Source organism: Aegilops tauschii, chromosome 2 (genome assembly GCF_002575655.3).
Source record: "Aegilops tauschii subsp. strangulata cultivar AL8/78 chromosome 2, Aet v6.0, whole genome shotgun sequence".
Lineage (NCBI taxonomy): Eukaryota > Viridiplantae > Streptophyta > Magnoliopsida > Poales > Poaceae > Aegilops > Aegilops tauschii.
In genome coordinates, this window is record NC_053036.3 from 495,562,456 (window position 1) to 495,586,609 (window position 24,154).

At 46.6% G+C, this 24,154-nt stretch overlaps 1 non-coding gene across 1 annotated transcript; it reads right to left on the reverse strand.

Annotated features, from left to right (window-relative positions):
* Positions 1–16,331: 16,331 nt before the first annotated feature.
* LOC109786220 (uncharacterized) lies at positions 16,332–22,173 on the reverse strand. The gene is made up of 3 exons (XR_012203164.1): positions 21,367–22,173; positions 20,983–21,291; positions 16,332–20,188 (listed from the first exon to the last, which is right to left on the reverse strand). It is a non-coding gene; the product is annotated as an uncharacterized protein (transcript).
* Positions 22,174–24,154: the final 1,981 nt, after the last annotated feature.

Consider the following 24,154-nt stretch of genomic DNA (forward strand, 5'->3'; position numbering starts at 1 on the left):
TCGAGCCTGGGGAGGGCCGCGTTCACCTCACGTGCAAACTGCTTGAAGATACGATGGGAGGCTGGGATTTGAGCGCCGCCTAGGATGCAAGCGACGGCACGAGGCTCATGGAAGCCCCCAGCCCCCTCATCCTAGTGATGGTCATCATTCCTTCTTGATGGTGGAGGCAGCGGGGGAAGGCCAGCATTGCCCTGAGGATCGAGTTATCTGTTCCTTTACCCAAGAAAAAGTATTTCTATTTTCCATGTCCAATCGCAGATCCCAGAATTTCTACAATAAATTTCCAGACATGCTGAACTCCCAAAATTTTTGTACATTCAAAAAAGGAATTGATTCCGTAAAAGATGGGATCGACCAGGACGGTCCTCGCGAGGTTGGTCCCTCCAGGCGCCCTCACGAGGTTGGCCCTGCCAGCGGTCCTCACGAGGTTGGTCGCGCCATTCCTGGCGGGTGTCGTGGCCGTCCCAAAGTCCTCCGCCTCGGCCTCCTCCGCTACCGTAGCCTCGATCGTTGCGCTCGGAGTGACGACTGAGGTGCCCATCGCAGATGGCCCTGACCTCCTGGCAGTCGTTGGTGTTGTGACTATGCACATCCTTGGCATTGGCCTTCTTGTCTTCTGGGTCTGTCTCAGGGAGCTCGAGGAGGGAGAGGCGTCCCTCCTCAGCTCTCGCACACTTGGTTGCCATGTTGAACATCTCCAGGGCCGTGCACAGGTCCTCGTGTATGGCGAGCTCCTCCTTCATCTTGACGTCACGGATGCCATCGGTAAATGCCGAGATGATGGCCTCATCCGACACCTTGGGGATCTTGAGGCGAATAATGTTGAAGCACTGGATGTACTTCTGCAAGGTTTCTCCTGGCTACTGCTTGATGCGCCGCAGGTCACCCGCGGCCGGTGGGCGGTCGTGAGTGCCCTGGAAGTTGGCGACGAAACGCTCTTGCATCTCGTCCCAGGAGGAGATCGATCCCGCGGGGAGGTTCAGGAGCCACGAGCGTGCGCCGTCTTTGAGGGCCATGGGAAACCAGTTTGCCATAACCTTCTCATCGCCGTTGGCCGCCTCGATGCTCAGCTCGTAGAGCTGCAGGAACTCGGCAGGGTCGGGGGTGTCGTCGTAGCGTGGTGGCAGGTTGGGCTTGAACTTCCCTGGCCAGACAACGCTGCACAGCTCCGGAGTGAACGTGCGACACCCAGCTGTGGTCACGGGGGCCCACCGCGGAGGGGGAGCCTGATCTTGGCGCTCGCGCGCCACCACCGCGGGCGGCGTGCGGTCTTGACGTGGTGGTGCTGGGAGTGCACGCGCATCTCTTTGGAGCTGTTGCACCACCTGGCAGCTTGCCTCGTCGCGCGCGGGCACCCTGTACTGCAGATCGCGCCGAGGAACCTCCGCCTTGGCTCGATGATGACGTCCTGCCTGGGGGTGGAGAGGCGCCTCGTGAGCTACGTTGCTACCTCTTGAGCATGCATTGGTTTTCCCTTGAAGAGGAAAGGGTGATACAGAAAAGTAGCGTAAGTATTTCCCTCCGTTTTTGAGAACCAAGGTTTCAATCCAGTAGGAGATAACACGCAAGTCACCTAGTGCCTGCACAAACAATCAAGAACCTTGCAACCAACGTGATAAAGGAGTTGTCAATCCCTTCACGGTCACTCGCAAAAGTGAGATCTAATAAAGATAGTAAGATAAATATTTTTGGTATTTTGTTGTATAGATTGGAAAGTAAAGATTGCAAAATAAAATAAATAGGAAACTAGAATTATAGATCGGAAACTTATATGATGTAAAGTAGACCCGGGGGCCATAGGTTTCACTAGTGGCTTCTCTCAAGATAGCATGTATTACGATGGGTGAACAAATTACTGCCGAGCAATTGATAGAAAAGCGCATAATTATGAGAATATCTAGGCAATGATCATGAATATAGGCACCACGTCCGTGTCAAGTTGACCGAAACGATTCTGCATCTACTACTATTACTCCACACATCGACTGTTATCCAGCATGCATCTAGAGTATTAAGTTCATAAGAACGGAGTAACGCATTAAGCAAGATGACATGATGTAGAGGGATAAAATCAAGCAATATGATATAAACCCCATCTTTTTATCCTCGATGGCAACAATACAATGCGTGCCTTGCTGCCCCTACTGTCATTGGGAAAGGACACCACAAGATTGAACCCAAAGCTAAGCACTTCTCCCATTGCAAGAAAGATCAATCTAGTAGGCCAAACTAAACCGATAATTCGAAGAGACTTGCAAAGATATCAAATCATGCATATAAGAATTCAGAGAAGAACGAAATATTATTCATAGATAATCTTGATCATAAATCCACAATTCATCGGATCTCGGCAAACACACCGCAAAAGAGTATTACATCGAATAGATCTCCAAGAACATCAAGGAGAACTTTGTATTGACAACCAAAGAGAGAGAAGAAGCCATCTAGCTAATAACTATGGACCCGAAGGTCTGTGGTAAACTACTCACACTTCATCGGAGAGGCTGTGGTGTTGATGTAGAAGCCCTCCGTGGTTGATTCCCCCTCTGCCAGAGCGCCGAAAAAGGCCCCGAGATGGGATCTCACGGGTACAGAAGGTTGCGGCAGTGGAAAAGATCTTTCGTGGCTCCCCCTGATGTTTCTAGGGTATAAGAGTATATATAGGCGAAAGAAATACGTCGGTGGAGCTCCGAGGGGCCCACGAGGGTGGGGGCGCGCCAACCCCCTGGGCGCGCCCTCCTGCCTCGTGGCCGCCTCGCGGAGTTCCATACTTCAACTCCAAGTCTTCTGGATTTCTTTCGTTCCAAGAAAGATCATCGCGAAGGTTTCATTCCGTTTGGATTCCGTTTGGTATTCCTTTTCTGCAAAACACTGAAATAGGCAAAAAAACAGAAACTGGCACTGGGCCTTCGGTTAATAGGTTAGTCCCAAAAATAATATAAAAGAGAATATTAAAGCCCATTAAACAACCAAAACAGATAATATAATAGCATGGAACAATCAAAAATTATAGATACGTTGGAGACGTATCAAGCATCCCCAAGCTTAATTCCTGCTCGTCCTCGAGTAGGTAAATGATAAAAACAGAATTTTTGATGTGGAATGCTACCTAACATAATTTTCAATGTAATTTTCTTTATTGTGGCATGAATGTTTAGATCCGAAAGATTCAAGACAAAAGTTTAATATTGACATAAAAATAATAGTACTTCAAGCATACTAACAAAGTAATCATGTCTTCTCAAAATAACATGGCCAAAGAAAGTTCATCCCTACAAAATCATATAGTTTGGCTATGCTCCATCTTCGTCACACAAAATGTTCAAATCATGCACAACCCCGATGACAAGCCAAGCAATTGTTTCATACTTTAGTATTCTAAAACTTTTTCAACTTTCATGCAATACATGAGCGTGAGCCATGGACATAGCACTATAGGCGGAATACAATGGTGGCTGTGGAGAAGACAAAAAAGAGGAACATGGTCTCACATCAACTAGGTGTATTAATGGGCTATGGAGATGCCCATCAATAGATATCAATGTGAGTGAGCAGGGATTACCATGCAACGGATGCACTAGAGCTATGAATGTATGAAAGCTCAACAAAAGAAACTAAGTGGGTGTGCATCCAACTTGCTTGTTCACGAAGACCTAGGGCACTTTGAGGAAGCCCATTGTTGGACTATACAAGCCAAGTTCTATAACGAAAATTCCCACTAGTATACGAAAGTGACAAAATAAGAGACTCTCTATCATGAAGATCATGGTGCTACTTTGAAGCACAAGTGTGGAAAAAGGATAGTAACATTGCCCCTTCTCTCCTTTTCTCTCATTTTTTTGGGGCCTTCTCTTTTTTTATTTGGCCTTTCTCTCTCTCTCTCTTTTTATTTCCTCACACGGGACAATGCTCTAATAATGATGTTCATCACACTTCTATTTATTTACAACTCAAGGATTACAACTCGATACTAGAACAAAATATGACTCTATATGAGTGCCTCCGGCGGTGTATCGGGATGGGCAATCAATCAAGAGTGACATGTATGAAAAATTATGGATGGTGGCCTTGCCACAAATACGATGTCAACTAGATGATCATGCAAGGCAATATGACAATGATAAAGCGTGTCGTAATAAATGGAACGGTGGAAAGTTGCATGGCAATATATCTCGGAATGGCTATGGAAATGCCATAATAGGTAGGTATGGTGGCTATTTTGAGGAAGGTATATGGTGGGTTTATGGTACCGGCGAAAGTTGTGCGGTACTAGTGAGTCTAGCAATGGCGGAAGGATGAGAGTGCGTATAATCCATGGACTCAACATTAATCATAAAGAACTCACATACTTATTGCAAAAATCTACAAGTCATCAAAACCAAGCACTACGAGCATGCTCCTAGGGGGATAGATTGGTAGGAAAAGACCATCGCTCGTCCCCGACCGCCACACATAAGGAGGACAATCAAAGAAACACCTCATGCTTCAAATTTGTTACACAATAGTTACCATACGTGCATGCTACGGGACTTGCAAACCTCTACACAAGTATTTCTCAAATTCACAAATACTCAACTATCATGACTCTAATATCACCATCTTCATATCTCAAAACAATCATCAAGTATCAAACTTCTCATAGTATTCAATGCACTCTATATGAAAGTTTTTATTATACCCATCTTGAATGCCCACCATATTAGGACTAATTTTATAACCAAAGCAAATTACCATGCTGTTCTAAAAGACTCTCAAAATAATATAAGTGAAGCATGAGAGATCAATAATTTCTATAAAATAAAACCACCACCGTGCTCTAAAAAGATATAAGTGAAGCACTAGAGCAAAATTATCTAGCTCAAAAGATATAAGTGAAGCACAAAGAGTATTCTAATAAATTCTGATTCATGTGTGTCTCTCCCAAAAGGTGTGTACAGCAAGGATGATTGTGGTAAACTAAAAAGCAAAGACTCAAATCATACAAGATGCTCCAAGCAAAACACATATCATGTGGTGAATAAAAATATAGCCTCGAGTAAAGTTACTGATAGACGAAGACGAAAGAGGGGATGCCTTCCGGGGCATCCCCAAGCTTAGGCTTTTGGTTGTCCTTGAATTTTACCTTGGGGTGCCTTGGGCATCCCCAAGCTTAGGCTCTTGCCACTCCTTATTCCAAAATCCATCAAATCTTTACCCAAAAACTTGAAAACTTCACAACACAAAACTTAACAGAAAATCTCATGAGCTCCGTTAGTATAAGAAAACAAACCACCACTTTAAGGTACTGTAATGAACTCATTATTTATTTTTATTGGTGTTAAACCTACTGTATTCCAACTTTTCTATGGTTCATACCCCCCGATACTACTCATAGATTCATCAAAATAAGCAAACAACACACGAAAAACAGAATCTGTCAAAAACAGAACAGTCTGTAACAATCTGATTCAAACGAATACTTATGTAACTCCAAAAATTCTGAAATAAATTTGTGGACGTGAGGAATTTGTATATTAATCATCTGTAAAAAGAATCAACCTAAAATCACTCTCCAGTACAAAATGACAGCTAATCTCACGAGCGCAAAAGTTTCTGTTTTTTACAGCAAGATCGCAAAGACTTCACCCAAGTCTTCCCAAAGGTCCTACTTGGCACAAACACGAATTAAAACATAAAACCACATATAAACAGAAGCTAGATGAATTATTTATTACTAAACAGGAACAAAAAGTAAGAAACAAAAATAAAATTGGGTTGCCTCCCAACAAGCGCTATTGTTTAACGCCCCTAGCCAGGAATAAATACAAGAATAGATCTAGGTATTGCCATCTTTGGTATGCAATCCATAAGTGGCTCTCATAATAGATTCATAATGTAATTTAATTTTCTTCCTAGGAAAGTGTTTCATGCCTTTCCTTAATGGAAATTGGAATCTAATATTTCCTTCTTTCATATCAATAATTGCACCAATCGTTCTAAGGAAAGGTCTACCCAGAATAATAGGACATGTAGGATTGCAATCTATATCAAGAACAATGAAATCTACGAGCACATAATTCCTATTTGCAACAATAAGAACATCATTAATCCTTCCATAGGTTTCTTAATGGTGGAATCCGCAAGATGCAAATTTAACGAACAATCATCAAATTCACGGAAACCTAGCACATCACACAAAGTTATTGGAATCGTGGAAACACTAGCACCCAAATCACACAAAGCATAGAATTCATAATCTTTAATCTTAATTTTAATAGTAGGTTTCCACTCATCATAAAGTTTTCTAGGAATAGAAACTTCTAGTTCAAGCTTTTCTTCATAAGATTGCATTAAAGCATCAACAATATGTTTAGTGAAAGTTTTATTTTGATTATAAGCATGAGGAGAATTTAACATGGATTGCAACAAGGAAATACAATCTATCAAAGAGCAATTATCATAATTAAATTCCTTGAAATCCAAAATAGTGGGTTCATTGCTATGTAAAGTTTTGACCTCTTCAATCCTACTTTTATTAATTTTTGCATCAAGATCTAAAAACTCCGAATCATTGGGACGCCTTTTAACTAAAGTTGACTCATCTCCAGTCCCATCTTTATCAAGAATCATATTGGAAAACAAAGATTTAATAGGAGTCACATCAATCACTTTTAGATCTTCATCTTTATTATTGTTGAAACTAGAAGAACATGCTTTCACAAAGCGATCTTTTTTAGCACGCATCCTAGTGGTTCTTTCTTTGCACTCATCAATGGAAATTCTCATGGCTTTGAGAGACTCATTGATATCATGCTTAGGTGGAATAGATCTAAGTTTCAAAGAATCAACATCAAGAGAAATTCTATCCACATTCCTAGCCAACTCATCAATCTTAAGCAATTTTTCTTCAACCAAAGCATTGAAATTCTTTTGCGAACTCATAAATTCTTAACACAAGTCTCAAAATCACAGGGCATCTTATTAAAATTTCCATAAGATTTGTTGTAGGAATTACCCTAATTATTAGAGGAATTATTAGGAAACGGCCTAGAATTAAAGTTTCCTCTATACGCGTTGTTACCAAAATTGTTCCTACCAACAAAATTCACATCCATAGATTCATTATTATTCTCAATCAAAGTGGACAAAGGCATGTCATTAGGATCAGAAGAAACACTTTTATTAGCAAAGAATTTCATAAGTTCATCCATCTTTCCACTCAAAACATTAATCTCTTCAATCGCATGAACATTTTTACTAGTGGATCTTTCGGTGTGCCACTGAGAATAATGAACCATAATATTATCTAGGAGTTTAGTAGATTCTCCTAAAGTGATTTCCATAAAAGTGCCTCCCGCGGCCGAATCTAAAAGATTTCTAGAAGCAAATTCAATCCGGCATAATTTTTTTGCATAATCATCCATAAATTCAAACCATGTGTAGGGCAATTATGTATCATTAATTTCATCCTCTCCCAAGCTTGTGCAACATGTTCATGATCAAGTTTCTTAAAATTCATAATATCGTTTCTAAGAGAGATGATCTTACACTACTGCAGGATGCTGCTAACGCGACACTACGATTAGAGACCCTTCAAGAAACTGTGTGCGATGCCATAATCGCAAACGTTGCCGTATGAAAACTGTCAGAAATGTGTAAAACGTTTGTGATGACGGATGCATCAAACACGGTTCAGGTTAGTTGCGTGTGCGATGAAGGGCATACAGTTCAGTTCAATGAACTGTTTGCGATGAGGAGGAACAATAGAAACAGGCAGCCAGATGGAGGCGTGTGTGATATACAGCATACGGTTCACTCGGATGAACTGTTTGTGATTAGGCAACACAAAAGAAATGGTCAGCCAGATCAAAGGTTTGTGCGATGTACAGCATACGGTTCACTCGGATGAACTGTTTGTGATTAGGCAAGAGAACAGAAACGGTCAGCCAGATCAAGGTGTGTGTGATTGAGGGCATACGCTTTAGAAGGATTAACTGTTTGCGATTAGGCAACAGAACAGAAACGGGTAAGCCAGATCAAAGTCTCTGCGATTGAAGGCATACACTTCACATGGATGAACTGTTTGCGATTAGCCACAACAAACTGAAACAGTAAGATAGATCAACGTGTGTGCGCTAGACGGGCACACCCATTCTATTTAAAAGACGTGTGCTCACATTGCCTATTGCGGTGCACCCTATGGTGCAAACGCCACGTACGCGGCCGAGAAGGCGTACGTGCCCACGTTACGCCTTTCGGGAATAGTGCCGCACTTATAACCGTCAGTAAATTTTGAGCATGCATCCCGTCACATTCCAAATTGCAAACCTGTTCACACCGATCAAAACCTAAACGGTTTCCCACTTAGGAGCGTATTACTACGCGGTTATAAATACTACTACTCCAAGATGACTGCACATTCCTCCTCAACTCCTCATCCGCAAAAAGTCAAAAACAAACAAGTAATTCATCATCGTTCCCTTGCGTCCGCCATGGCCAGCGTGAGTTCTGGGTCGAGAGATTGCGACCAGGGAGAGGCGAGCCTGGAAGCGGGAGCATGAGAGATGTCCCACCTCACCACGATAGCAGCCAACATGTCCCGCCGCACGGCCGTAGCAGCAGAGAGGTCCCGCCGCGCCGCCGAAGCAGCACGGAGGACCCGCCGCGCCGTCAATGCAGCGGACTGGTCCGGCCGTGCCGCGGAAGCAGAAGAGATGTCCCGCCGCGCCACGAATGCAGCAGAGAAGTCCTCCCTTGCCGTGGCGGGCTGGGAAAATGCCTCGCGGACAGGCGAGGACTCTTACAGGCGCATGCATGCCCTCGTCCATAGGCAGATGGATCAGATCTCCAGGTGGGCGAGGTTGCAGGATGACCTGCAAGCCTCGTTTGAACAGTCTACCGACGTCATCCGGCAACTAAATGAGAGCAATGCAAAGCTCCGGGCCAAGCGCAACCTGCTGAGGGCGAAGATCGTCGGAAGTGCGGAGCAGCAGGAGCAGACCACTGCCTTGTTTAAGAGGACTGGCGTCATCATGGAGAAACTTATGGACGAGAATAACAAGCTGCGCATCGAGCGTAGAAGGCTGGTGGAGGAATCCGTGGATGCTCTCAAGCAGCATCTTGAGGACAAGAAAGAGCTCGTCGCCACTCGCCGCGGAGACTAGTTCCCGCGGCCTGCAGCAACACATCAAGAAAGTAGAGATCAGCGAGCCAGATCGTTGTCTTCCTTCTTCTTTTGCCCTTGTGTATTTCGGGCGTTTCCGAATGTGGCTTTTTCTATTATGTTTCTAAATATGTAAGACAATTATTATCCACTATCATCGTCCTTATATTCATCATGCTTGCTATAAGTCGCAGTCGATGCTATATAGGTCCGTCGGATCTTACATCAAGATCCGTGCAAAACTTTCTTTTTAGATTTTCATTTTTCTCTCTTAAATCTCAGTCCAGTGAGACATATAGCCACGCCGTAGAATAGGTGCTCGGGCGCCATTAATGGAGAAGTTGGGAAAGAGGTGTGCGGCGGGTAGCGGTCAAAGGGCTCTCCTCCCGATGAGCACGCGCAGGGGTCTGATCGCACGCCTCCCGTACTCAAATAGCTACCCCGCATGGCACCTCCTAGCCAATAAAAAAGGGGACGCGTGGCCGCACGTAATTGGTAAGTCGAACGCCCACGGTTTCAATAATACTTGTGTTTCCGATTTGTAACGTGACAGCACTTTTTCCAAAATGACTTTGTTGATTGTTAATGTGTGGGCCTTCGCAAATCGGACAGAAAAATTACCACAACATGTTGGTGCCATGTCATGAGACCATGCCAAGTTTCATGATTTCCAGGCGTGTTTTGGAATTACCGGAATTAAAAAACCAAGTTTCTCAATATTTCCGGCCGAGCCACGACGCCCAGATGTTTGAATTTCACTCCCATCTCTTGCATGGGACCTAGAAATTTACCCAAAGACACACATGTGATTTTTCAAACAACTTTGGTGCACTGGAGCATGTGATTGTAGTTCAAATTTGAATTATGCACATTTAATGCCCAGAAACTCAATTAATGTACAAAAAAGGTGAAACGAGCCCCGAATAATTCCAAAATTTAGCACGGTACTTATATTTGGTCTAATCTGGCGGGAGAAGGCAGTGTACGTATGTCGTTTCGCACACGGAGGTGACACGTTCCCTCTTGGAACCACGAGCCTTCTCGAGGGAAGCTCCGGTTTGCAAGAAGCTTACACAAAAGCTTGTCCCAATTCGGCCAAAAATATTACCACAGCATGTTGGTGCCATGTCATGAGACCATGCCAAGTTTCATGATTTTCAGGCGTGTTTTGGAATTACAGGAATTAAAAAACCAAGTTTCTCAATCTTTCCGGCCGAGCCACGACGCCCAGATGTTTGAATTTCACTCCCATCTCTTGCATTGGACCTAGAAATTCACCCAAGGACACACATGTGATTTTTCAAACAACTTTGGTGCACTGGAGCATGTGCTTGTAGTTCAATTTTGAATTATGCACATTAAATACCCAAAAACTCAATTAATGTATAAAAAAGGCAAAACGAGCCCGGAATAATTTCAAATTTTAGCGCGGTACTTCTATTTGGTCTAATCTGGCTGTGTAAAAAAATAAGACGGGAGAAGGCAGTGTACGTATGTCGTTTCGCACACGGAGGTGACATGTTCCCTCTCGGAACCACGAGCCTTCTTGAGGGAAGCTCCGGTTTGCAAGAAGCTTACGCCAAAGCTTGTCCCAATTCGGCCAAAAATATTACCGCAGCATGTTGGTGCCATGTCATGACACCATGCCAAGTTTCATGATTTTCAGGCGTGTTTTGGAATTACAGGAATTAAAAAACCAAGTTTCTCAATCTTTCCAGCCGAGCCACGACGCCCAGATGTTTGAATTTCACTCCCATCTCTTGCATGGGACCTAGAAATTCACCACCCAAGGACACACATGTGATTTTTCAAACAACTTTGGTGCACTGGAGCATGTGCTGGTAGTTCAAATTTGAATTGTGCACATTAAATGCCCAGAAACTCAATTAATGTATAAAAATGGCGAAACAAGCCCGGAATAATTCCAAAATTTAGCACGGTACTTCTATTTGCTCTAATCTGGATGTGCAAAAAAATTAAGGCGGGAGAAGGCAGTGTACGTATGTCGTTTCGCACACGGAGGTGACACGGTCCCTCTCGGAACCACGAGCCTTCTTGAGGGAAGCTCCGATTGCAAGAAGCTTACACCAAAGTTTGTCCCAATTCGGCCAAAAAAATTACCGCAGCATGTTCGTGCCTTGTCATAAGACCATGCCAAGTTTCATGATTTTCAGGCGTGTTTTGGAATTACAGGAATTAAAAAACCAAGTTTCTCAATCTTTCCGGCCGAGCCACGACGCCCGGATGTTTGAATTTCACTCCCATCTCTTGCATTGGACCTAGAAATTCACCCAAGGACACACATGTGATTTTTCAAACAACTTTGGTGCACTGGAGCATGTGCTTGTAGTTCAATTTTGAATTATGCACATTAAATACCCAGAAACTCAATTAATGTATAAAAAAGGCAAAACGAGCCCGGAATAATTCCAAATTTTAGCGCGGTACTTCTATTTGGTCTAATCTGGCTGTGTAAAAAAATAAGACGGGAGAAGGCAGTGTACGTATGTCGTTTCGCACACGGAGGTGACATGTTCCCTCTCGGAACCAGGAGCCTTCTTGAGGGAAGCTCCGATTTGCAAGAAGCTTACACCAAAGCTTGTCCCAATTAGGCCAAAAAATTTACTGCAGCATGTTGGTGCCATGTCATGACACCATGCCAAGTTTCATGATTTTCAGCCGTGTTTTGGATTTACAGGAATTAAAAAACCAAGTTTCTCAATCATTCCGGCTGAGCCACGACACCAAGATGTTTGAATTTTATTCCCATTTCTTGCATGGGACCTATAAATTCACCCAAAGACACACATGTGATTTTTTAGCAAACTTTGGTGCATTGGAGCATGTGCTTGTAGTTCAAATTTGAATTATGCACATTAAATGCCCAAAAACTCAAATAAAGCATAAAATGCCAAACGAACCCGGAATAATTCCAAATTTAAACACGACACTCATGTACTAGTTGCATGTTCATTGTACGTAAATGTTCCAGCAATTCAAACACCATCCTTTCCCTCTGTAACACCATTTTGTCTTTCAAAACATAATGAAAAAATCAGGTATACCACAAACAGTTTACTAGAAAGAATCGTGTGGGATGCGATGTAAAATATCTTGGCGCACCGTCCTGTCTGGCTTACGCAGGAAGCTTCGTCGTCTACAGTCCAGCGCCCCTGCTTGAACCACACTTGCGCGCCAGTTTCTCGCGGCACCGAGCGAAATTGTTTTGCCACCGCGGAATATCTATCTCCCCGCCCCCTCCCTCCTACCAAAAGCCACATTTCCACTGTTCCTCCTTGCTTTCCAAGTTCAAACCTTCACTGCTGCTTACTGGCAGCTCAGCCTCCTCCCTGGCGACCCTTCTTCTTTCAGCGCCGCCTCCTCGCCGGCTACCCTTCTTCTTGCAGCGCCGCCTCCTCGCATGCGACCCTTCTTCTTGCAGCGCCGCCTCCTCGCCGGTGACCCTTCTTCTTGCTGTGCGGCCTCCTCGCCGCCGACCCTTCTTCTTGTTGTGCGGCCTCGTCGATATGGTCAGGTAATCCACACCCCACCCACACCATCCTCCTCCTTTCCCGTCCCACATGCCCCGACTGACGGAGCGACACCTTCCAACGAAATCACTGCCCCCCTCCTCCAATTAAGCGCCGCCCACAGCCATTTTACACGCAGTATAACGTGGAGCTGAGTAGCATGCGGCCGCACGCGCGAATGAGGTCGCTATGGCTAACATGCGTGTCGACCGCCATATCTTGGAGGAGCACCTCGTCTTCGAGGCCACCGTCGACACCGCCGCACGGTTGTCTACTTTAAAATACAGTTCGTGATGTTTTCTCGAGGCCGCCTCCAGTGCCTTCTAGTGATTTGTCTTCTGTAATGTTAATATGCAATCTGATGTTCAATTAACAGTTTGGTCCTCTGAAATGTAATGTTCAGTTAACACTTTGGTCCAACACTTGCTACATTTCGTAGTACTGTTCTCAAGCATTCTTTGTTTTGTTAACTGTCTTATCTTCTAGTACATGTTTCTATTCTGCAATGTCGTGCTCAGTTAACTATTTTGGTTCATTTGGTCTGCTGTCCATTTAACTGTTTGGTTCAGTTCTGCAATTTGATTTTCATTTGCTGTGGGTAGAATTTTGTATTGTTATGCATGTGACACCAATTGAATTTGGTTGTACTCAATACATATTCTACTGATAGTATGGCAACTCTCAGTTAACCTGATCAAGATCTTCCTTATGCGTGTTGCAGGGAAACAATGGGAGACACTTCGGTTTACCATCGAGGTTTGTTCAAGCAGGGTCCTTTGGCTAATAGCATATTATTGTGGAGTTGTAGGAATCATTCTAATATTTAGGTTTCTTACAATTTAGTCTTGCACATGTAGGTCCTGCTGTCAGAGGCTTAGACCCACTGTTCGACCCATTTTGCATATGGGGAAATGAGATGTCCATGAATATCAGTCAAGTCAAGAAACTCAGAAAGATTGCTAGGATGAAGAAACTTGCGACGAATAATAGCAAGATCTTTGTTTGCACAATGAAGAAGACATCAGTCAACTATAGGATGGTACCAACTCTTTTACCTTGTTTTTACCCCTTGCGCCATTTCAAAATTTACAACAGCGATTTATGCATAGCTTTGTTTTCAATTCTTTTCAAAGCAGTTCACCGATGATTACCTCTCAAACCACCTGCATGGTCAAGAGGTGAGGAAGATATTCATTCAACACCCACGGTACAATATTGAAGTCTTGCTGAAGAGGACGAAGGTTGGGCGGGCAATTATCCATAGCCACTGGCCTAAAGTTGCAAGGACATTCAACATCACTGAAGGCTCAATATTTGCCTTCCGCTTCTGCAGTTTCCCAGATGAGATTCATCTGTCTATTTACCGTGTATGATGCTACTTTCAAAAGGTTTTTGATGCTGCATCTGAAGCTTGGTGCTGCTGTGTAATGGGGTAACTGAGTGCCGAAGCTATCTGATGTACTTCGATTATGAAATCCCGGTTGCTTTTATACGGATATGAAATATCTGGCGTGTTTTATAAGAAATATCAGTTTGATTAGTACATGGATTATCAATAATAGGCTAATTACCCTGCTTATTGGGGTTTTCTATTGCAAACAGTTACTCAGACAGCACCGTGGGCGATGAACTCAAACAACCCGCACGGTTTCTAGAAAGTAGGCGTGTTCGATCAACTAACAATCACACATAGCTTCCGGCAGCGAACTGTTTGCGTTAGGCCACCTTGCACACATGTTTCCACACAAAGAACTGTGTGGGATGTACATACCTACGGAAATGATTTTCTGGGATTCACCGTGTGGGATGTACATACCTACGGAAATGATTTCTGGGATTCACCGTGTGGGATGAACATACCTACGGAAATGATTTCTGGGATTCACCGTGTGGGATGTATATACCTACGGAAATGATTTCTGGGATTCACCATGTGGGATGTACATACCTACGGAAATGATTTCTGGGATTCACCGTGTGGGATGTACATACCTACGGAAATGATTTCTGGGATTCACCGTGTGGGATGTACATATCTACGGAGATGATTGGGTTTCCATGCCTCGCTCGATCGCCTGGGTCCCACGAGGGCCTATCCCCGACGATTTCTGGGTCGTGTGGGAAGGACCCCCCCTATCGCCCACACTCACTTGGCGACGGTTCCAAATGCCGTCGCGGAAAGGGGTTTTAAACCGTTTGTTTAGGACCGGCGCGCACCAGTGTTAGTGGGAGGAAAATACTTAGAGATAAAAGCATCTTTGCACTTATTCCATGAATCAATACTATTTTGAGCCAAAGAAGAGAACCAAGTTTTAGCACGATCTCTAAGAGAAAACGGAAATAGCTTCAGTTTAACAATATCATTATCCACATCTTTCTTCTTTTGCATATCGCACAAATCAATAAAGTTGTTTAGATGGGTAGCGGCATCTTCACTAGGAAGACCAGAAAATTGATCTTTCATAACAAGATTCAACAAAGCTTCATTAATTTCACAAGATTCAGCATCGGTAATAGGAGAAATCAGAGTGCTAATATAATCATTGTTGTTGGTATTGGAAAAGTCACACAATTTAGTATTATCTTGAGCCATCGTGACAAACAATCAATCCATTACACAAGCACACAAGAAGCAAGCGAAAAGAGGTGAACGGAAGAGAGGCAAAGAAAAAGGCAAAGGTTTTTGAAAATCGTTTAGAAGTGGAGGAGAGGAAAACGAGAGGCGAATGGCAAATAATGTAATGCGAGGGAGAAGAGTTTGTGATGGGTACTTGGTATGTCTTGACTTGAGCATAGATCTCCCCGGCAACGGCGCCAGAAATCCTTCTTGCTACCCCTTGAGCATGTGTTGGTTTTCCCTTGAAGAGGAAAGGGTGATGCAGCAAAGTAGCGTAAGTATTTCCCTCAGTTTTTGAGAACCAAGGTATCAATCCAGTAGGAGATAACACGCAAGTCACCTAGTACCTGCAAAAACAATCAAGAACCTTGCAACCAACGCGATAAAGGGGTTGTCAATCCCTTCACGGTCACTCGCAAAAGTGAGATCTAATAAAGATAGTAAGATAAATATTTTTGGTATTTTGTTGTATAGATTGGAAAGTAAAGATTGCAAAATAAAATAAATAGGAAACTAGAATTATAGATCGGAAACTTATATGATGTAAAGTAGACCCGGGGGCCATAGGTTTCACTAGTGGCTTCTCTCAAGATAGCATGTATTACGGTGGGTGAACAAATTACTGCCGAGCAATTGATAGAAAAGCGCATAATTATGAGAATATCTAGGCAATGATCATGAATATAGGCATCACGTCAGTGTCAAGTAGACCGAAACAATTCTGCATCTACTACTATTACTCGACCGCTATCCAGCATGCATCTAGAGTGTTAAGTTCATAAGAACAGAGTAACGCATTAAGCAATATGACATGATGTAGAGGGATAAACTCAAGCAATATGATATAAACCCCATCTTTTTATCCTCGATGGCAACAATACAATACATGCCTTGCTGCCCCTACTGTCACTGGAAAAGGACACCGCAAGATTGAACCCAAAGCTAAGCACTTCTCCCATTGCAAGAAAGATCAATCTAGTAGGCTAAACTAAACCGATAATTCGAAGAGACTTGCAAAGATATCAAATCATGCATATAAGAATTCAGAGAAGAACCAAATATTATTCATAGATAATCTTGATAATAAATCCACAATTCATCGGATCTCGGCAAACACACCGCAAAAGAGTATTACATCGAATAGATCTCCAAGAACATCGAGGAGAACTTTGTATTGAGAACCAAAGAGAGAGAAAGCCATCTAGCTAATAACTATGGACCCGAAGGTCTGTGGTAAACTACTCACACTTCATCGGAGAGGCTATGGTGTTGATGTAGAAGCCCTCCATGATCGATTCCCCCTCCAACAGAGTGCCGGAAAAGGCCCCAAGATGGGATCTCACAGGTACTGAAGGTTGCGGCAGTGGAAAAGTGGTTTCGTGGCTCCCTCTGATGTTTCTAGGTTATAAGAGTATATATAGGCAAAAGAAATATGTTGGTGGAGCTCCGAGGGGCCCACGAGGGTGGGGGCGCGCCCTCCTGCCTCGTGGCCGCCTCGCGGAGTTCCAGACTTCAACTCCAACTCTTCTGGATTGCTTTCATTCCAAGAAAGATCATCGCGAAGGTTTCATTCCATTTGGATTCCGTTTGGTATTCCTTTTTTGCAAAACACTGAAATAGGCAAAAAATATAAACTAGCACTCGGCCTTCGGTTAATAGGTTAGTCCCAAAAATAATATAAAAGAGCATATTAAAGCCCATTAAACATCCAAAACAGATAATATAATAGCATGGAACAATAAAAATTGTAGATACGTTGGAGACGTATCATACGTCACCCACGGCAGGCAGCGGGTGAGGCAGCGAGCGAGATGGTGCAGGAGACTCTCTGGCGGCGCTGACGAGCTCGGCGATGCGGTCCAGCCAGTCCTCGTAGAGGTCGTCGGTGGGCGGTAGGGCAGGAGCTCGCGCGCCATGAGCAACGCAGCATGCACGTTCGCCAGACCTCGACGAGCATGGGAAGATGAAGCGGCCGGAGTCAGCGACGGGGTGGCGGTGCGGCCGTCCCGCCGCACAGAAGGATGCAGCAACGAAGCCTGCTGCTCATGGCCCGCAGAGCCGATGGTGGCGTTCGCCACTGGTGATGGGGGACGGCGAGGGCAGTCGTCGCCCGCCGGTGCCGTCTGAGCAACGCGGGCGCCAAGGGCGGCCCGGCGCTCAGCACGAGCTCGATGAGCGTCAGCCATGGGGACGGCGAAACGGTGGCGAATCGACTAGAGGAAGAAAGGCTCCGATGCACCCCTACCTAGCATGCCAAATGTTAGATTTCGGGTTCCGTAGACCCTTGAGAGGTTCGAACTCTGGGGTGTGTGCGAAGAACTCAACCTCCCCAGTCTGCCTACTTCCCAATCTCACGGCCTAGCTCGACGAACTCAAAGGAAAGGGGACACAGCAGTTTACCCAGGTTCGGGCCACCTTGCGGTGTAAAACCCTACTCTTGCTTTGTGGTGGATTGGCCTCGACAGGCTGAGGATGAACTAGTACAATGGGAGAACAACCTCAGGAGGAGGCGTGTTCTTGTGATCCGGTGAGTTGGTGAGTGTGAGGATGGAATGGATTCGATCCGCCCCTCTCTACGGTGGTGGCTAAGCCCTATTTATAGCGGCCTTTTTCCTCTTCCCAAATGAAGGCGGGAAGGGATCCACAACGGCCAAATTTGAAGGGAGACAACTAGTACAAGTTATCTTGACAAAAGTAGTCTTCGCCTACAAAAGCCTCTGGTCGTGACGCCGTGGTGGGCTCGGCGATGACCTCTGTCCTGCCATCCTGGCAGTCTTGGTCTTGTTGCACCGGAATGGAAACCTTTGGCTGATGCCTCGGGACTCCGTGCCTGCGCTTGCCTCTTTAGCACCAAAGAGGAAACTGCTGCACTACGCCCGCCGGCGCCCGTCTGGCCTTGGTCGTCATGGCTCACGTCATCCAAAGCCTCGCGAGGTGAGGCTTGCATAGAAATCTCTGCTCCTCGGGAGCCAGCCTGAGGAGGCCGCTCCTCGTGGAGGTCTTGGTGTTGTCCGCCTCGCGAGGGTCTTGAGTTGTTGATGCTGAAGCTGGGCCGTACCAGGCCGTCGATGAAGCCACGCCGTGGACCGCAGGCAGGCAAGTCTGGGTACCCGTGTTCCTAGAACACAGGCATCATCGTCTTCCTATGGGTTGATGTCGACGCCATCCTCTTCTCCAGGGAGCCTCCTCCTATAACGCCCACGATGCGGCTATATCTCCCACGTGTCGAGGCACGACTTAGAGGCATAACCGCATTGTGGTTTTGTCGCAAGAAGGGTCATCTTCACACAATCCCATGTAATGAACAAGAATGGGATAAAGAGTTGGCTTACAATCGCCACTTCACACAATACATAAATAAATCATACATCAATCAGAGAACACACATAGGTCCGACTACGTAACCAAAATAAAAGAAGACAACCCCAAATGCTAGATCCCTGATCGTCCCAACTGGGCTCCAGTACTGATCATCAGGAAACGAAACATAGTAATGACCAAGTTCCTCGTCGAACTCCCGTTAGAGCTCGGTTGCATCGCCTGCACTGGTATCATCGGCACCTGCAACTGGTTGGAAGTATCTGGTGAGTCACGAGGACTCAGCAATCTCACACCCGCGAGATCAAGACTATTTAAGCTTAAGGGTAGGAAAGGGGTAGTGAGGTGGAGCTGCAGCAAGCACTAAGCATATATGGTGGCTAACATACGCAAATAAGAGCGAGAAGAGGAGCAACGGAATGGTCGTCAACTAGTAATGATCAAGAAGTGATCATGAACTCCTACTTACGTCAAACATAACCCAAAACCGTGTTCACTTCGCGGACTGCGCCGAAAAGAGACCATCACGGCTACACATGCGGTTGATGCGTTTTAATTAAGTCAAGTGTCAAGTTCTCTACAACCGGATATTAACAAATTCCCATCTGCCACATAACCGCGGGCACGGCTCTCGAAAGTTTATACCCTGCAGGGGTGTCCCAACTTAGCCCATTATAAGCTCTCACGGTCAACGAAGGATATTCCTTCTCCCGGGAAGACCCGATCAGTCTCGGAATCCCGGTTTACAAGACATTTTGACAATGGTAAAACAAGACCAGCAAAGCCGCCCGATGTGCCGACAAATCCTGATAGGAGCTGCACATATCTCGTTCTCAGGGCAACACTGGATGAGACATCCTCCGAGTAAAACCAGACCTCGAGTTTCCACGAGGGGGCCCCGCAGTCTACTCAGTTCGGACCAGCACTTAGAGAAGCACTGGCCCGGGGGGGTTAAAATAAAGATGACCCTTGAGTCTGCAGAACCCAAGGGAAAAGGGGATAGGTGGTAGCAAATGGTAAAACCAAGGTTGGGCCTTGCTGGAGGAGTTTTATTCAAAGCGAACTGTCAAGGGGGTCCCATAAATCACCCAACCGCATAAGGAACGCAAAATCAAGGAACATAACACCGGTATGACGGAAACTAGGGCGGCAAGAGTGGAACAAAACACCAGGCATAAGGCCGAGCCTTCCACCCTTTACCAAGTATATAGATGCATTAATTAAATAAGAGATATTGTGATATCCCAACAATATCCATGTCCCAACATGGAACAAACTTCATCTTCACCTGCAACTAGCAATGCTATAAGAAGGGCTGAGCAAAAGCGGTAACTTAGCCAAACAACGGTTTGCTAGGAAAGGATGGTTAGAGGCTTGACATGGCAACATGGGAGGCATGATATAGCAAGTGGTAGGTAGCGCAGCATAGCAATAGAGCGAACAACTAACAAGCAAAGATAGAAGTGATTTCGAGGGTATGGTCATCTTGCCTGAGATCCCGCAAGGAAGAAGAACGAGTCCATGAAGAAGACAAACGGATGTAGTCGAACGAATCCTCACAACTCCGGAAGGAAACCGAAGCTAACGAGAGAAGCAACCCGGAAAGAAACAATCAACATGGTAAACAACCAAGCATAATCATGGCATGATGCACAATCAAGTATGATGCATGTCCGATTTAATGAGGCATGGCATGGCAAAATGCAACAAACAATACTACAAATTAAGTGGAGCTCAATATGCAACGAGTTGAATATTGACGAAACACCACATCAAATATTTAGTTCTCTCTCGTTTGTGTACCCAACAATATTAAATGTTGATTAACATGGCAAGAGGGTGAAGCATAAATAAACTAACTATTTAGGCAAGTTTAAATGAGGCCGGAACAACAAACAACAATTCCGGAAAATCCTCATGTCCAGATTTTAGATTAGGTACTGTTCTGCCCTAAACACAATTTTAATGTTGTTAAACAGAAAAATAAAGTACACCATGTTAAACTAGGCATTTTTCTACCCCATTTACATATAAAGTTTATTCAATTTGGAGCTACGGTTAATTAGTTAGGAAATAAATCATTTTGGCATGGCATTTGAGAAAATTTAACCAAACAGCAATTTAAACATTTTAAACATGGATGAAAGCAGCATATTATGAAACTAGATGAAATTCTAGACATTTTACATATATACTTTGTTTAATTCTGATGCATGGTTCTTGAGTTATTAAATGCATGAACAAGAGGGTTTTTCTGTAAAACAGCGTTCTCTGGATAATTAGGAAATTCACTGATAGGAAAAAAAAATAGCAGCGGGCTGAATCTGGAGCACTGCTGGGCTGAACAAAGAGAAGGGGCTGGGGGTGCTGCTCACCATGGGCCTCAGCCCAGAACTGTGGAGAGGTAGCAGCAGGCCGACAGGATGCAGCTGCTGGGTCGGCTCGCGGGACGCGGCCCAGGTGCTGGCGTGGCGCGGTCAACGCGCGGGACAAGCGAACTGCTGCTGCTCTCGTTACTGAAGAACAGAGGAGGGAGCAGGTTCAAGCGCCGGCGGCTGGGCATGATGGACTTTGGCGTTGTGGGCGCAAGGAACGAATGGAGGAGCATGCTCCCGTCCAGATCCAGCCGGATCGACGGCGAGGCGGGACGCAACGATGGCGGCCATGGCGCCGTGGAGAAGTTCCTGGAGAGGGAGAGAGAGGTTACGGTGAGGAGAGAATAGAGCAGAAGGGAGAGGTGAAGGGCAGGGCGTTGTGACCTGGTCCTGCTGCAGGGGTCGACGGGGTACGGTCCAGGTGGCTGGGCTCGCCGGAGCTCGGACGAGTGACACGGCGGTGAGATACAGGCGCGGGGGCTCCTGTGCAGCACGGGTGCCCGCCTCCTGGTGGCTTGCACGGGCTGCAGAAGGGAGGCGCGGGGTCGCGAGGCCAAGGCAGGGGAACGGCAAGGTGGTGGCTGCCCCTGGGATCGAGCCGAGAAGGGAGAGGAGGCACGGCCTCGGGCGTCTGGAAAACTGCGAGGACGACCGGAGCAGAGGAGGAGGAGACGGGCTGGCGTGGGGAGGCTCGCGGTTGGGCTGTTGCTGCGGGCTCGAGGAGAAGCAGAGGAGGCCGCGAGACGAGGTGGCTCTGGTCGCCGGTGGAGCTGGGCGAGGGGACGAGGTGATGGCGACTCCGGCAGCGCAGCTGCTACGGGTTGGAGCTGGGGCCTCCACGGCGGCGCTACGAGGCCAACAGAGAGAGAGAGCAGCGTGAGAGAGAGAAAAAGAGAGAGCAGATGGGGAAGGAAGGGAGCAGGACACGGCGGGGATCTCATCTCTGGCGAGGTTGTTGCTGATGTTGCTAGGACGGCAGGGACACAAGGCCATGGGCGCTCGTGTTCGTGGAGGCAGGGAAGCTTGGAGCCTCGGGCAAGAGACAGAGGGAGCTGGTGATTGGAGCGACGGGGAATCGAGGGAAGAGGGTGGAGGCAGTTGCTGGTTGGATCGGGAGGAGATCCCGAGGAAGGTGGAGGCTGGTCGGGGAAGGATCCCGAGGGAGTGGGTGGCGGCGCAAATGAGGGGAATAGGGTTAGGCTAGGGTTGGACTGATATTTATATCAGATGAGTTTAGGTTAGGGGATATCACGACCCTACGATCGGAATCGGACGGCTGAGAAAAAATAGGTTAGTAAGTCCAATCAAGAAAACGGAGATGTTTTATAGATGTTAGGAGATGATCTGAACCCAACGGTAACGATAGTCATGTTCGGGTTCGAGAGTTTTCGGACGCGCGCGAGGGGTTGATGCACTGTGCAAAGAGGGGTTAGGCGGACGAGGTCAAGTGTGTGGTTGGACTGACATTGGTCAAAGAAGACAAACAAGCTGACGACATGCCACGGAGATAAGGAGAGAGGCGGCAACTACGAACGGTTACGAGTTTTATGAAAACATGCGGATGCAATGCGGATGATACGATGATGAATGCAACAAACAAATAAATCACACGATGAAACTCGAAAAACATGGAAGGCGTCTGGAGCGTCGGTCTCTGGGCGTTACACCTCCCCTCCTCCACCCGAGCACACTTGTCCACCAAAGTGTAAAGATCTTTCACAGTCTTGGGCAATCGGATGTTCGTCTTGGAATGAATCTGACGATTGCGCACGTTGGACTGGAATGCAGCTATCACAGCTGCCGGGTGAATGTCTGGAATATTTCTGCGGAATCGGTTGAACCTTTGCATGTACTTCCGCAGAGTCTCTCCTTCCTTCTGCAGGAGAAGCTGCAAATCGCTAGGCCGCCCTGGTTCTTGATGGCCGCCTGTGAAGGCGCGAATGAACTCATGGCACAGGTCAGCCCAGGTCGAAATGGAGTTCTCCGGCAAGTGCATCAGTGAAGACCTCACATTTGGCTTGAGCGCCAAAGGGAAGTAGTTGGCGAAAACCTTCTCATCTCTTCCCTTGGAAACTTGAACAACGATGGTGTAGATGCTCAAGAACTCTACCGGGTTTATCCTTCGATCATACTTCTCTTGTATCTCTGGCTTGAACGTATGAGCAGACGGCCAACGGACTTGCCGCAGCTCTCGGGTGAAGGCAGGGCACCTAGCCTCAAAAGGTAGTCACCCACCTTCACTGAGCGCAGGCTCATCGATGTTGTGGCTGTCGTGCCTGTCGGACTGGTGGTGGTTGTCGCGGCGCCGCTCGACAGCGATGCGCGCGCCTTCCCTCTGCCTGTCCTCCAGGGCTCGCCATTGGCCTTGGCGCGCGCGAGGGTCAGATGAGGCCATCGAGACGTCATCGAGCTCTTGGTTGCATGGCTCCCGCGCTGGATGCCGTGGAGGGGACTGCACCATAGGTGTGGCCCCTTCCGCACGGCCAGCACCATGGGCCATCGTCGTTGCCTGGGGAGGCCGTGGTAGGCTAGCTCGCTGTGATCCTCCCGCCTCAGCGAAACCAATCAGGCTCTGAATGGTGGCCCTCCACTCATCCATTTGATTGGCTGCCAGCGGAAATCTCAACAGCAGATGGGCCCGCACCATGGCCTCCGAAGCGGTGCTTGGCATGGATGTCGATGAAGATCGTAATGTCGTCAGGCTCTTGATGGTGCCGGTAATGGTCGCGTCGTGTTCTCGTTGCCGTGAGCCAGCTGCTTGGATGGTGTGGTGATGAGGTGGAGGCGCCTGAGGACCAGTGACTCTGTTCGGCGCATTGGCTGGGTCAGCTCGATCGATCTGGAAGTGGCGCGTGTCCTGCGGCCGTGCCCGCGATGGGGGCGGCTAGAGGATTGCGATTCGCCCCAGAGCGAGTGCCACCGCTGCGGTTGTGTCCTTCGGCGGGGCGGAGAGGTGAAGAAGGAATAATATCTCTACGTGTACCTCGCGGAGCGTGGTCGCCAGGATGTTATCGGTGTCCTGGGAACGGGGGTACCCAGACTTGCCTGCCTGCGGCCCGTGCCGTGGCTCCATCAACGGCCTGGTACGGCCCAACTTCAGTAGCAACAACTCAGGACCCTCGCGAGGGGCCAAGCCTCGCGAGGAGGACGACACCAAGACCTCCCTGGGGGC